Source organism: Mya arenaria, chromosome 12 (genome assembly GCF_026914265.1).
Source record: "Mya arenaria isolate MELC-2E11 chromosome 12, ASM2691426v1".
NCBI lineage: Eukaryota > Metazoa > Mollusca > Bivalvia > Myida > Myidae > Mya > Mya arenaria.
In genome coordinates, this window is record NC_069133.1 from 63580898 (window position 1) to 63594179 (window position 13282).

At 34.8% G+C, this 13282-nt stretch overlaps 2 protein-coding genes across 4 annotated transcripts in view; one reads left to right on the plus strand and one right to left on the minus strand.

Moving 5' to 3' along the window:
- LOC128212107 (nuclear hormone receptor HR96-like) overlaps positions 1-9068 on the minus strand; it is a 96426-nt gene extending 87358 nt beyond the window's left edge. The window contains exons 1-2 of the mRNA XM_052917375.1: positions 8975-9068; positions 5855-5994 (exon numbers count right to left, since the gene is read on the minus strand). The gene's annotated coding sequence lies outside the window, so the exon portion shown is untranslated. The remainder of the gene's footprint in view (positions 1-5854; positions 5995-8974) is intronic.
- Positions 9069-9080: 12 nt separating this feature from the next.
- Positions 9081-13282, plus strand: part of LOC128212106 (TATA box-binding protein-associated factor RNA polymerase I subunit B-like) — a 40624-nt gene continuing 36422 nt past the window's right edge. The window contains exons 1-2 of one of the 3 annotated variants that reach the window (XM_052917371.1): positions 9081-9134; positions 9950-10027. The gene's annotated coding sequence lies outside the window, so the exon portion shown is untranslated. Of the gene's footprint in view, positions 9218-9949; positions 10028-13282 lie in introns of all 3 variants that reach the window. The other 2 variants (XM_052917372.1, XM_052917370.1) reach the window with 2 other exon arrangements.

Genomic DNA, 13282 nt, shown 5'->3' on the forward strand with positions numbered 1-13282 from the left:
CCATCTTTATATTATGACCAGTTCTATTATGAGTAAAAAAAATGTCCTTCAACATTTTCATGCTAAAACCAAAGGCATCGCTAAAGTGCCAAAAGGTAAATGCAAGAAAAAATTTATGCATGACATCAATGTTGCCGGAAAAAAAAACATGCATGTGTATCAATTTAGAGGTTTTAATTACAATTACTAGAAGCGCTGCAATGCGACGAAACCAGGTTTTTGTTATGGGCAATCAGAAATTATAGCCAATTAATTTGTTGTATGAGCAAGTTCAATCTGCAGCTTCATATAAGCTATATTCACACTAAGATTCATCACTATCCATCAATTCTAACTAAGTTGTTGGGCAGAAAAATATTTTTCTATTTTTAGGAACAGTGACCTTGACCCCACCTCCCAAGTTAGCTCTTCACATAAGCTACCTTCGCTCTAAGTTTCATCAATATCTATCAATGCTAACTAAAGTTATTGGGCAGAAACCATTTTTCTATTTTTAGTAACAGTAACCTTGACCCCACCCCCCTCAAAAGAAATTCCAAGCTTGCTCACAGCAACCTTGACCCCACCCCCCTCAAAAGAAATTCCAAGCTTGCTCTTCACATAAGCTACTAGTACCTACACACAAAATTTCGTCAATATCTATCAATCCTAACTAAAGTTATTGGGCAGACACCATTTTTCTATTTTTAGTAACAGTGACCTTGACCTTAGCTCCACCCCCTCAAAAGAAATCCCAAGCTAGCTCTGTACATAAGCTACCTACACACCAAGTTTTATCAATATCTCTCGATGCTAACTAAAGTAATTGGGCGGATACCATTTTTAAATTTTTAGTAACAGTGACCTTGACCTTAGCCCCACCATCCTCAAAAGCAATCCCAAGCTAGCTCTTTACATAAGCTACCCACACACCAAGTTTAATCAATATCTATCAATGCTATCAAAAGTTATTTGGCAAAAAACATTTTTCTATTTCAAGTAACAGTGACATTGACCGTAGCCCCTCCCCACTCAAAAGCAATCACAAGCTAGCTCTTCACATGCTACCTACACACCAAGTTTCATCAATATCTGTCAATCCTAACTAAAGTTATTGGGCGGAAACCATTTTTCTATTTTTAGTAATAGTGACCTTGACCTTAGCCCCACCCCACTCAAAAGCAATTCCAAGCTAGCTCTTCACATAAGCTACCTACACACTAAGTTTCATCAATATCTATCAATGCTAACTAAAGTTATTGGGCGGATACCATTTTTAAATTTTTAGTAACAGTGACCTTGACCTTAGCCCCACCCCCCTCAAAAGCAATCCCAAGCTAGCTCTTTACATAAGCTACCCACACACCAAGTTTAATCAATATCTATCAATGCTATCAAAAGTTATTTGGCAAAAAAAAAATTTCTATTTCAAGGAACAGTGACATTGACCGTAGCCCCTCCCCACTCAAAAGCAATCACAAGCTAGCTCTTCACATGCTACCTACACACCAAGTTTCATCAATATCTGTCAATCCTAACTAAAGTTATTGGGCGGAAACCATTTTTCTATTTTTAGTAATAGTGACCTTGACCGTAGCCCCTCCCCACTCAAAAGCAATTCCAAGCTAGCTCTTCACATAAGCTACCTACACACTAAGTTTCATCAATATCTATCAATGCTAACTTATGTTATTGGGCAGAAACCATTTTTCTATTTTTAGTAACAGGCGACCTTGACCTTAGCCCCACCCTCCTCAAAAGCAATCCCAAGCTAGCTCTGTACATAAGCTACCTACACACCAAGTTTCATCAATATCGGTCAATGCTAACTAAAGTTATTGGGCGAAACCATTTTTCTATTTAAGTAACAGTGACCTTGACCATTTTTCTATTTTAAGTAATAGTGACCTTGACCTTAGCCCCTCCCCACTCAAAAGCAATCACAAGCTAGCTCTTCGCATAAGCAACTTACACACCAAGTTTCATCAATATCGGTCAATGCTAACTAAAGTTATTGGGCAGAAACCATTTTTCTATTTTAAGTAACAGTGACCTTGACCTTAGCCCCTCCCCCCTCAATAGCAATCCCAAGCTAGCTCTGTACATAAGCTACCTACACACCAACTTTCGTCAATATCTATCAATCCTAACTAAAGTTATTGGGCAGAAACAATTTTTCTATTTTTAGTAACAGGCGACCTTGACCTTAGCCCCATCCCCCTCAAAAGCAATCACAAGCTAGCTCTTCACATAAGCTACCTACAAACCAAGTTTCATCAATATCTATCAATGCTAACTTATGTTATTGGGCAGAAACCATTTTTCTATTTTTAGTAACAGGTGACCTTGACCTTAGCCCCACCCCCCTCAAGAGCAATCACAAGCTAGCTCTTCACATAAGCTACCTACACACCAAGTTTCATCAATATCGGTCAATGCTAACTAAAGTTATTGGGCGAAACAATTTTTCTATTTTAAGTAACAGTGACCTTGACCATTTTTCTATTTTAAGTAGTAGTGACCTTGACCTTAGCCCCTCCCCACTCAAAAGCAATCCCAAGCTAGCTCTTCACAAAAGCAACTTACACACCAAGTTTCGTCAATATCTATCAATCCTAACTAAAGTTATTGGGCAGAAACCATTTTTCTATTTTTAGTTACAGTGACCTTGACCTTAGCCCCACTCCCCATCAAAAGCAGTCCCAAGCTAGCTCTTCCCATAAGCTACCTACACACCAAGTTTCATTAATATCTATCAATGCTAACTTAAGTTATTGAACAGAAACCAATGTTTGACGCCCGCAAGCCCGCCCGTCCGCCCGCCCGCCCAACGACAACCTCATTCTAATAACCCGGTTTTCGTTGAAAACCTGGTTAAAAATTACATTCATGAAGTACTGACTTGATATATACAGTATAATATGTTATCGGCATTTTCTAATACCTTATTTGCATTTCCTAATGCCCTTATACATCATATAATATGGTTAACTGCATTTATTTTAAATAATTTCTTTTTGCAGTGGACCAGTAATTAATTGATATTTAACTACCTCATATTCAGGGGCTTCGCTTAAAGCCCTCTTTTCATGTGGATTTATAATTGTGCTAGGGGGTCTAGGGGCATGCCCCTAGGAAAATTTTGAACCATGGTGCAGTTTGGTGCATTCTAGGCATTCTGAGGTGCTTTATTAAGTACTGGAAAATGGACAGTTTTAGGATCATGTAGTCAAGTACGCATACTGTAACTTTGGTTGATTTTTTTGTCGGAATCATATAAATTCAGCCGCGTACTACGTGCCTGATATAACAGACACCAAAGCATTATCTTATTTATATTTTTCCAACAAATATAACCCCTTATATTTTTGAGGCAAAAAAAGAAATTTATTGTAAAAATATGAATAACGATGTCTCATATCAAACCAAAATGAAAATTGAATAAAAAATAAAGTTTTCATCTTCTGGCTGGCGGGCGGCAACTAAATATTACCAGGGTTTGAGGTTAACTTTTTCGATCACTAGACCAGTCTAAGAACTTACTAAACCTGACCAAATAATAACTAGACCAAACTTTTTGAAGATCAATTTTGCCATAAAATACCACTATTTTGTTAACGTCATGATTTATAGTGCATATAAAATAAAGATGATTCATCCAACAGGTAAACAATTATCAATAAACACCAACAATCTATGTCAAGTTTTATTATCTCTTATCATCTCAAGCTGTTTGGTATGTAAAATTTCATGCATGCTTTACAGAAAGCATATTCAAAAATTTATTTTTTTACAATCTTACTATCTACAGACATTTTAAAATTTACTACATGGGGTGCAGAACATTACATTATTTTCATCGTCATAATCAAGCCACTACAAACCGTCTCTACTTTTCTCACAAAACAACCCTTTATGCCTTTGCTTTTCATACGTTTTGCTTTATTCTTCTTTGCCCTTTCTTTTCTTTATCTTTATACTCTCTGGGGGTTCTTTGTCAGAAGACAACCTGTATTAAGGCACGTCCATTTGAGTTGAAGGCAAAATGTACACAATTAGAAAACCGGAAATAAAAAAACCCTCAAAATCTATCAACACAAAAATTCGGGCTAACAAGACCTGGGTTTCACTAGACCAGACCAACAGTTTGATACACAATATTGTTCGGAGGTGGATTAGCGTCAAACCCTGATTAGAATCATACTTCATTATATTTTTACTCTGTCTACAGGAAAAATGGCCACCAGACCACATCATGATACTGCCATTATTGATCGCATCACTAAATGAAATGGCCGATGTCCGATCAATGCCAGAGTCTTGTTACAGGGAGACGTCATTTTCCCAATGGTATACAATGTTACAATTATCATTTTTGCACAGATTAGATCAAATACAACAACTTTGATTTTAATGTTTTGAGACCACAAAAGAGGAAATCAGCTGAAAAGAGGAAGATTTTCATCTCTGACGTATACAAATATATGTTGTCAATACCCTTTCTTAATCAATAAATACTCAAATCTACACAATGTAGAAGATTTAAATGTTTTTTAATTGTGATTAATAATATTAAAATATGGGTTGAACACATTTTTTGTGCAAATTCCCGTAACAAGCTAGTGTGCTTTATGGACTTTGATCACACAAAAGGATCAATCCCGAATTTTACAGCAAGTTACAAATGTACTTACACAATGTAATTTATGTTGCTGCTACATGTCTTTCTAAAGTGTTGGCTGGTATTCTTCATCAAAAGACAATACTGATAGATTGCACTTAAGGTGCATGCCTTTTTTTAAGGCCCCTGAATTTTAAATATGGTGTTGGGCACCCTCTTAATATTAATGAACTCTCAATGACATGAAGATCTATAAAATTATTCGATGAACTTTAATTCAAACGACAAAATGACTTCATACAAAAAAACAACAACAAAAAAACAACATCATTCTAAATTTCATCACATTTTCATTCATAAATTAAAATTCATTGGTAAAACCATGAAGTCAGTATAAACGAACCCTTAAGCTTTATAAATGAATAATTTTATTGGTCTAACATATAATAAAAACCTCAGATTAGATGTTTAAACCTCATTCCTTTACGGCACATAGGCTGAACAAAAAACGGCTGAACTAAAACCCGATAAGAGAAGTTATTCATTCATGATCTTACATAATGTTGACCTACAAATTGCACACTCATGTTACCTGGTGCAGTCTGCTTGATTGATAACACTATAAAGGCCTTCAAAACAGAACTTCATCAAGTTTATCAACTAAAGTGCTTATAACAAAATACATCAATTGAAGTGAAATATGGAAATTTATAATGTGAATAAGAGATTCTGGCCACAATTTCTCCAATAATTATAAGTGCAACAGATTGAAATATCTTTTTTCCCTTTAGCCAAATGACTCCCTTCAATCAAATGGATGTGTCGCCTGTTTGGAGCACTCATCATAACCCAACAAATCAAAATACATATTTTACTGTATAAAAGGAGCAAAACATTATAGTAAAGTGAGAACTATGGAGTTACTGAGGTGATTTCCCATAGATCGAACCATAGATCGAACTTGACTGAGACATCATGCCAAAACACACTGTCCCCAAGTTTCAGTATGATTTGGAAGAAATTACTTAAAAAAATGTCTGAACCAAACATTCTGTTCTAGAAATTGTTTCCTTTTTATGACAATCAAGCATTCTTTTCAAGTCCACCATCAAGCAATCTTTTCAAGTCCAATCAAGAATTGGTCAAAGAAATTGTACATGTAATTAAATTCCTAACTTCGGAAAAATATAAACAACAAACAGACATTCTAAATTTTATGAAGCTAAAAGAAAGTGTCTATATATGGAAACTTACCATGTAGTTTTTCCACAGAGTTGGGCCACAATAATGTTCAGTAATTGCGTAAGACGTAAACCCTCGCAATGTTTGTGCGTGTAAAAACGTAAACCCTCTACAGTACGTCGGTTAGAGTAGTTTATAAGAATCAGCTCCACCTACAATATAATTAGCTTTTGAAATCATTACAAAAACAATACATAAAGATCTAATCATTGAAGAGCGCTTTAATTTCGTGACGGTTTCATTTTCATAAATAGTTGCCATATACTGACATTGTAAGTTCAACGAATTGGTGAAATATTCCAACTGAAACATGCAATATAACAGGGTTTTTATAACATTTGACCTAGTGACCTTATTTCTGTCCCCATGTGACCTACTTTATTCAGCAGCAAGATTTCATTAAGGGGAACATTCTGACCATGTTTGAGCATAATCTGACCAATCCCTACAAAGATATGGTTTAGGACAGGAAAAAAAGAAGACTAACAGACGGACAATGCCAAAGCAATAACACCCTCCCGAAAAATGGTTATTGTTAATGTCTACAAGCGCTTTCATTGAAAGGCAAACATGCATGTAGTTTACATACATGATTGGCTTGATTCTAAAAGCAAAACATAATCGATTAAAAACACAATGCTAACTTTGCATTATAAAACACTTATAATGCTCGTCAAGGGAGATCACTTATAAGAGTTTTTATCAGTGGGAAAACTATACTTTTATAACAAAGTAATGACTTAACAGTAAGCATAGGGCATAGTTCAAATATTACAAGTTTTAAAGCATCAACGACCACAGAAAATGTTTGTTTCATATCTCTGTTCAATGCACATGCTGTCAGTATCTATCGTCTGCATCTGTTGTACACATTTAATAACAAACACCATATCCCATGTGTCCACAAATCAAATCATATTAAATTTTCTAAGTAGAAGTATCATTCCATTCAGATTTTTTGGCATTCAAATTGGGAAAAAATATAATTTTAGAATAACTGCTCATCGAAATTAGACTTTTGGATGAACAAGCCCGAATTCTTATACTATTGCTTGGCATCAAATTTTTTAACAAGCCCTGCTATATAAAATTCAGAATTTCAGCAAGCCCGGAAGACATTTACCAGTGCATGGCTTGTGCTAATTTCGATCATTGATATTAACGGCTGAAAAAAGCCCTGATTCTATATGTAAACAGGTAAAAACCATGTCTGATCACTACTTACACATCTCAGTCTACAGAGATGGGAGAGTGTGGCCCTAGCTTTGTGACACAGTGTCGACATACACTGACGGGATTTAAAAGGACATAATCAGCTTTGGGGAGCTCATTTGTTAAAGAATAAAATAATAAAGGTTTGATGTTTTTCTCAAAGTTTTTAGAAAAGTTATAGTGTGTGAAAAATACACAAAACAGGTACACAATACACAAAAAATCAAGCATTCAAGCAAATTGCCTAATTAGGAGGAGTGCAATGTTTAATTCAGCAAGCGACAAGAAATGATGCAATCTGTGTCTGTCAGATGAACAAAATAAATATTATTCCTAGTAGACATACTTATACAGGTAAAAGATCCCTTTTCGCCCAAAAATCATGAACTGGAGTGTTGTGTTCTTGAATTATTTGAGAAATATTGAATAATTTAGAATGAAATTTACAGGGAAAAGTTAAGCTCCTGATGAAAAAATATTGAAATTGTTTTAAGTCAAGTATTTTATGGTAGAAATTGATCATAAAGACTTATATTCATATTTTACCATGTAAGTGAAATGTTATTTTGCACTAAACAAGCATTTAATGCATTAAAACAAGTTGTTTACCTTTACAATAAAACGAAAGTTGACTGACACAGAAAACAATTATGCGAAGGGGAACAACTCGATACAACCGTAATAACTTGGCCTCCTCCGACAAAGCTTTGAGACCTCGTTATACAATCGTAACAACTCGGCCATGGCCAAAATGTTCCGAGCGATTTAAAACTGTGCCCTGAAGCCTTGCAGGTGCCCTTCATGTATATATCTTTATGTTTTGACAGAATGAAATGAAGAAAAGCCGTCAAACTCATAATTATAAGTTGGATATTTATTTTTGTGTACGGAACTAATATAAAATAACAGTATCTGGTAATATTTCTTGAACTTGCGCACGATGAGCCCATTGATACAATCTGTTCATATTCTATCTCAGGCAGGAACAGTGGATAGTACAATGTCAATGAGTGATTTGTACCTTGCTAAAATCATATGTAGCTTGTGTCAATAACTTGTTGAATTAAGTTGATCCAGAATTAGGTATATTGTAAAATCACACTTTGCTTTCCTAGTTATTTCGTTTTTCGTACTAGCTTTGCATTTATGTGTGTAATTATACCTAGGAATAGAGGGCTGCTCTAAATCTAAATATTTCTTACCAATGCTTAATTTTGTTATCTTTCGAGAGTACTTGATATCTTATTCTGTTTGTCTACTTGTGTACATAATATGCATGTTTGGTTTACTCGTATTGTTTGAATATTATTGTGTGAATGTAATTCATAATATGGGTCATTATTTGTATATATATCAATGTTTTGCTCTTCATTTCATGGAGGAATAAAAAGTATCTATCTACCATATCAAAAATCTAAAAAAAAAATCCGTCAAGGTACAATATTTGGACTAGGGAATGGCTAAACAAGGGATTTCCAGGTGGGTGTGATATAAATTTGTGTACAGGTTGAAATCTTTATTCTTCTTATTTTTTACCATTAACAAAATAATTGTGGTGGGGATTAGAGGTGTGTTCATAATCCCATCATGGCAACATTACTGCCGCAGTCGCTCCAAGATGATAGTCTCACTAGGTCCAGTCCCTGTCAGTGCAAGTGGGAAATAACCATCACCAGTTATTCTTAATGTTGCTGCCTAATATCATTTATGAATCAATCCAACAAATACACACACGCACAGGCAGTATACCCATTTTTTCCTTGTCAACTCTAAACCGAGTAACGTATACTGGTGACAGTTGTTTAAAAAATATGAGTTTGATCAAATCGTTGACCTACTTAACATCTCAGTGTAGGGCAGCATAACATAAAAAATATTGGTAATTGATGAATAAAGATAAACATATGTAAACACACTTACCACACAGATAAAAACTTTAATAATTGGGCAAAAAACGCCAAATTTGTTTTTATTAATCAATGTCGTTCAACGATTGCAATGCACCGGAAGTTACCTTGAAGACGATCACATGACCAAAATATGGCGGCTGCAGACAAAAACACATGTTAATTTCAAAAATGTAAACATTGGTTGGTTTTAGTTTTTTGTCATCATATTTGTTTATGAGTTTTATGTTTTCTTTTCAATTTAAGAATTCTAAAGGTAAAATATTGTTATAAAGTTGTGACAGACTGTCTTTAAAATAGGAATACTTGATTATTACCTGATTGTAGCTACATTGTGTGCATATTTCTTTTCTGCTGCATCATCATAATTTCAAATAAGAAATCAAGCCACATACTTTTCTGATTTAAAGCTGCACTCTCACAGATTGACGGTTTTTATCTTTTTATTTAATAGTCTTTGAAAGAGCCAATTTTTGCGTAAATGTTTGAAAACCAGTGATACTAGTTCATATAAACAGCCGCGTCAGAGTCTTTGACAATTTTTTATTTGGCGACTCTACGCGTCCATAACCCACTTGTTGTTTTCCTAACCAAGAATGACAGATCCCAGCGCTAAGTATATTGAGCGGAAAGATAACGGGCATCTGCTAGATAGTTTCAAAATGGCGATGCTTTATTGACAGAAGTGGATCTAAATTAAACTTATTATTTGTGTTTCATAAAACACTTAAGTGTAATAAGTAAAAGGTATTGGCTAAAATAATTAAAGTGTTTTAATTCTAACAGTGAAGTGTTAAGTATTGTGGAGTAATAGTTGAAGAATATATTTTACATTGGTATTTAAGGACCACAATGGAAATAAGGGATTATCAATCCCTTTTTTGGTTTTAGGTCCTTAATATATGTGTGACAAAATCATTACTTGTATGGTATCTCAGTTGTTAGTTGTATAACGGCGGACCATTACAGTTGCTTCCCTTTGTTTTAGTAACGCAGACATATGAACTTCCGGGTGTGCCAGAGAGGTTGATTTGTTTCTCCAGGGAAGATTTGGGTCCTGAGAGAGGTATAAGATTTTACAGAAATTGTGTGTATTCCGCAATTTCTTAAGTTTTTATGTCTTGTTTGTGTGTGTTTAAGGATACATAATGAAAGTTTGTCGTTATTTATCTTCTTACTTAATCTTTTAGGGTATTTACTAATGGAAAAAACAACTGTTATCTTAATTATTGTTTACATATAATAATACACACATAATATTACAATATTTACAATCACCTTGATTGCATTTACTAGCTGGAATATTCATAAAAAATAAGGACTACTAATAGAAAACAGAAACACTTTTTAATGTGTCATTTATTATTGTGACACACTTCTATCTCCTGATAAGCATTTAAAACAAAGATCAAAGTCAGCTAAGCATTTGAAATAATTAAAATGGCCTAGATACCAATTCTGATAAAAAATTATTAAGTGCAGGGGGCAAAATCTTATTTTGGTATGAACACGATAGGAGAGTTCACATGTTTTGGTAACGTCGTTACAGTTACATGTATTACACAGATATCTTTCATAATGTAGGTAATACAGATGATTTTATTAGTCTCTTTGGTTATAATTAGGTAGCAGAAATATGAGTAACATCCTTAAAACAGCAATTAAATGGCATTTAAGTTAATCAAATATATCATTGATTTATTAAGTCATTGTGCTTTGTTCCAAAGGTATGAATTCAACAACCTTTTCCAACATTGCCATATTTAATCTGTCAATAGGGGTTCCTGGGCTCCACTTTCCCACTTCCTCAGTAAGTTACCAAGATTTTTAAAAACTGCTCGCCCTCAGTTGCAGAGGAATCAGGAGAACCCTGATTCACACCGTTATTCAGGCTCTTGATTGCATTTCTGCTTGCATCCCAGTGGGCGGCCATACCAGGGTCCGGAAGATCTCCTGTAAACTCCTGATCATTATCAGTTACAGACTGTACAGTGTACATACCTGTCTACGAACAGCACAACATAGTCCATACATATCAAGAAAGATCACAAGCTTTCTGGAGCTTTTGCACAATACCTACACCCACCATAAAGGCAACTCCCCCAACTTAACAACCCTTACACTATCTATTTAAGGGAATCCAAGACAGCGCATCAGCATTGCTATGGTCACTTTGAGCACGATACTGAAGTATCATATTACACTGCGAGAGCCATCTCGCCAGTTGCCCTTGTGGTTCACTGAAATGCATCAACCATCAGAGACTTGAAAGGTCTGTGCGTACCAAGAATGGATTTCCAATCAAATTGTGCCCAGTAAAGTGCACTACTGCTCTGAGTTCCATTCGTGTGATGCAATACTTACAATGCCTCTTGGTCAAGGCATAGCTTCCGTAGGCAGTTACCTAAGGTCCTTTTTTTCACCATCTTGAATCTGTATTAGAACTGCCCCGATAGCCATATTTGTGGCATCGTTGTTTTTAATAGCACAAATGCATCTCTTTTATTTGGCTTTACATTTTTAGAACACACCAATGTCATCACCTGATAGCTTACTTTCCTACCCAAGAAATCAACTTCAGGTTGAAACATAGAGCATTTCTTGGCCTAATGTTTAAGGCCATACTTAGGACATCGTTCTAAGGCTTCTCTTTGATTTCCCAGGTGACCCTGGAAACTCTTACCCATCATGATTGCATCATCTAAGAATGCCAACACGATTTTCCATGTTTACTCTGTCAAAATCAGGTTCATAGCACTAGCAAATGTGGCTGCGCCCCGTAAAGGCTAAAGCCCATGTGGACATGCTCATAAAGCCACCATTTTAGTACAATGTAAGCATTGTTCTGAGTAAAACGGAATTCATATGCAATAGTATATCCAGCTTATTCAATATTGCCTAGTGAGCCTACTGGGACATGTTTTTGTATAATTAAAATATGTACTAAAACAACAAATGGAATAGCATGCAACTCAGTGTTTACAAATCAGGGATACATAGTATGGCAAGGCCATTTCAGATGTAACTGCCTTGAGATCAAACACACCTACATCGTTACATACATGCCATATTTTCTGGAGACCATTCAGGGGGATTTGTTCAAAAGGCTGAAAATTCAGGGGGAATTGGGTTGTATTCAGGGGGATTTTTTTAGCAGGTCTAAGTTGGCGAAATTTTAAAGTATTTTTAGACGCAAGTACGAAAAAATGTATTCACATATAGTTTGCTTTGAAAACCTCTTAACTTTTTCATTTTACAGAATGATTTTATGTCATGATTTATCATATTCTTATGATACACTGTCATGTCATACTGTAATTCACTTGCAGAACAAAATATGTCATGGGAAAAATATGTTTTCGAGACAATTAAATTAAATTTACCTTCCTCCAAAGTCTTTTAAAAAATTGTGCTTAATTCTATCAGCTTAATGGCTTTCAGACAATAAGAGAATAGAATAAATATTATTAATTTCTTCCTTCAAAAATAGTAATATTTCTTTGCCTTTGATAATTACTACAAATTAATTGATCACTTGTTGTAAAAGTTTCCTTTTGGCATTTCACCCTTGTGGAGTTGTTAGTTGTTTCTTTACATTCGGTTTCACTCACATACTGTAGTTTCACTTATGGTACTTTGTCATTATTGCCTGATGTAAAATTTCTAAAAAAAAAATAAAAAAAATATATATATATAAATTCCGGGGGATTTTTATCTCCCGCCGAGAGACCGTGGGATGGATCGAAATTCCGGGGGATTTTTCCCCCCGCCGGGAGACATGGCATGTATGTCGTTAGGCAAAGTATTAGTCAGTTATAAAAAATATATTACAAATAATACAAAAATAAAACTTAATCTTGCATTAGCTGGACCTCATTTATGATTTAGAATACATTTGTTGTATTTGTTATGTATGAATTATACCCTAATGGCTACACTTGAAGAAGGATGGGACATCAGCATTGAATTTAGTGCCCAACTCTTAAAACATGTGAACTGTACCAGAATAATGGATACCATCGTAAAAGAGATGGATTCATCTTAGCAAAGAAATATAGTTGTTTAAGGGTTTGTTTTTTTCATTTGTAATGCATAAAAATGATAAAGATTGTGACAAGATAGTGTTTCACATGCAAGACCCATCACTGTAGGTCAAAGATGAAGTTCGCACTTAAAGGTTATTTGTCAAAATTCGTTGTAAAATGGTTTGTTCTGGTTTTAATTTGGCCATGCATAAAGGGATTTGAAAATTACTTGGTAGAAATGTTCTCCATAGGAAGAAGGCATTGTATATATGCAAGTCTCAAATTAGAAGGTCAAA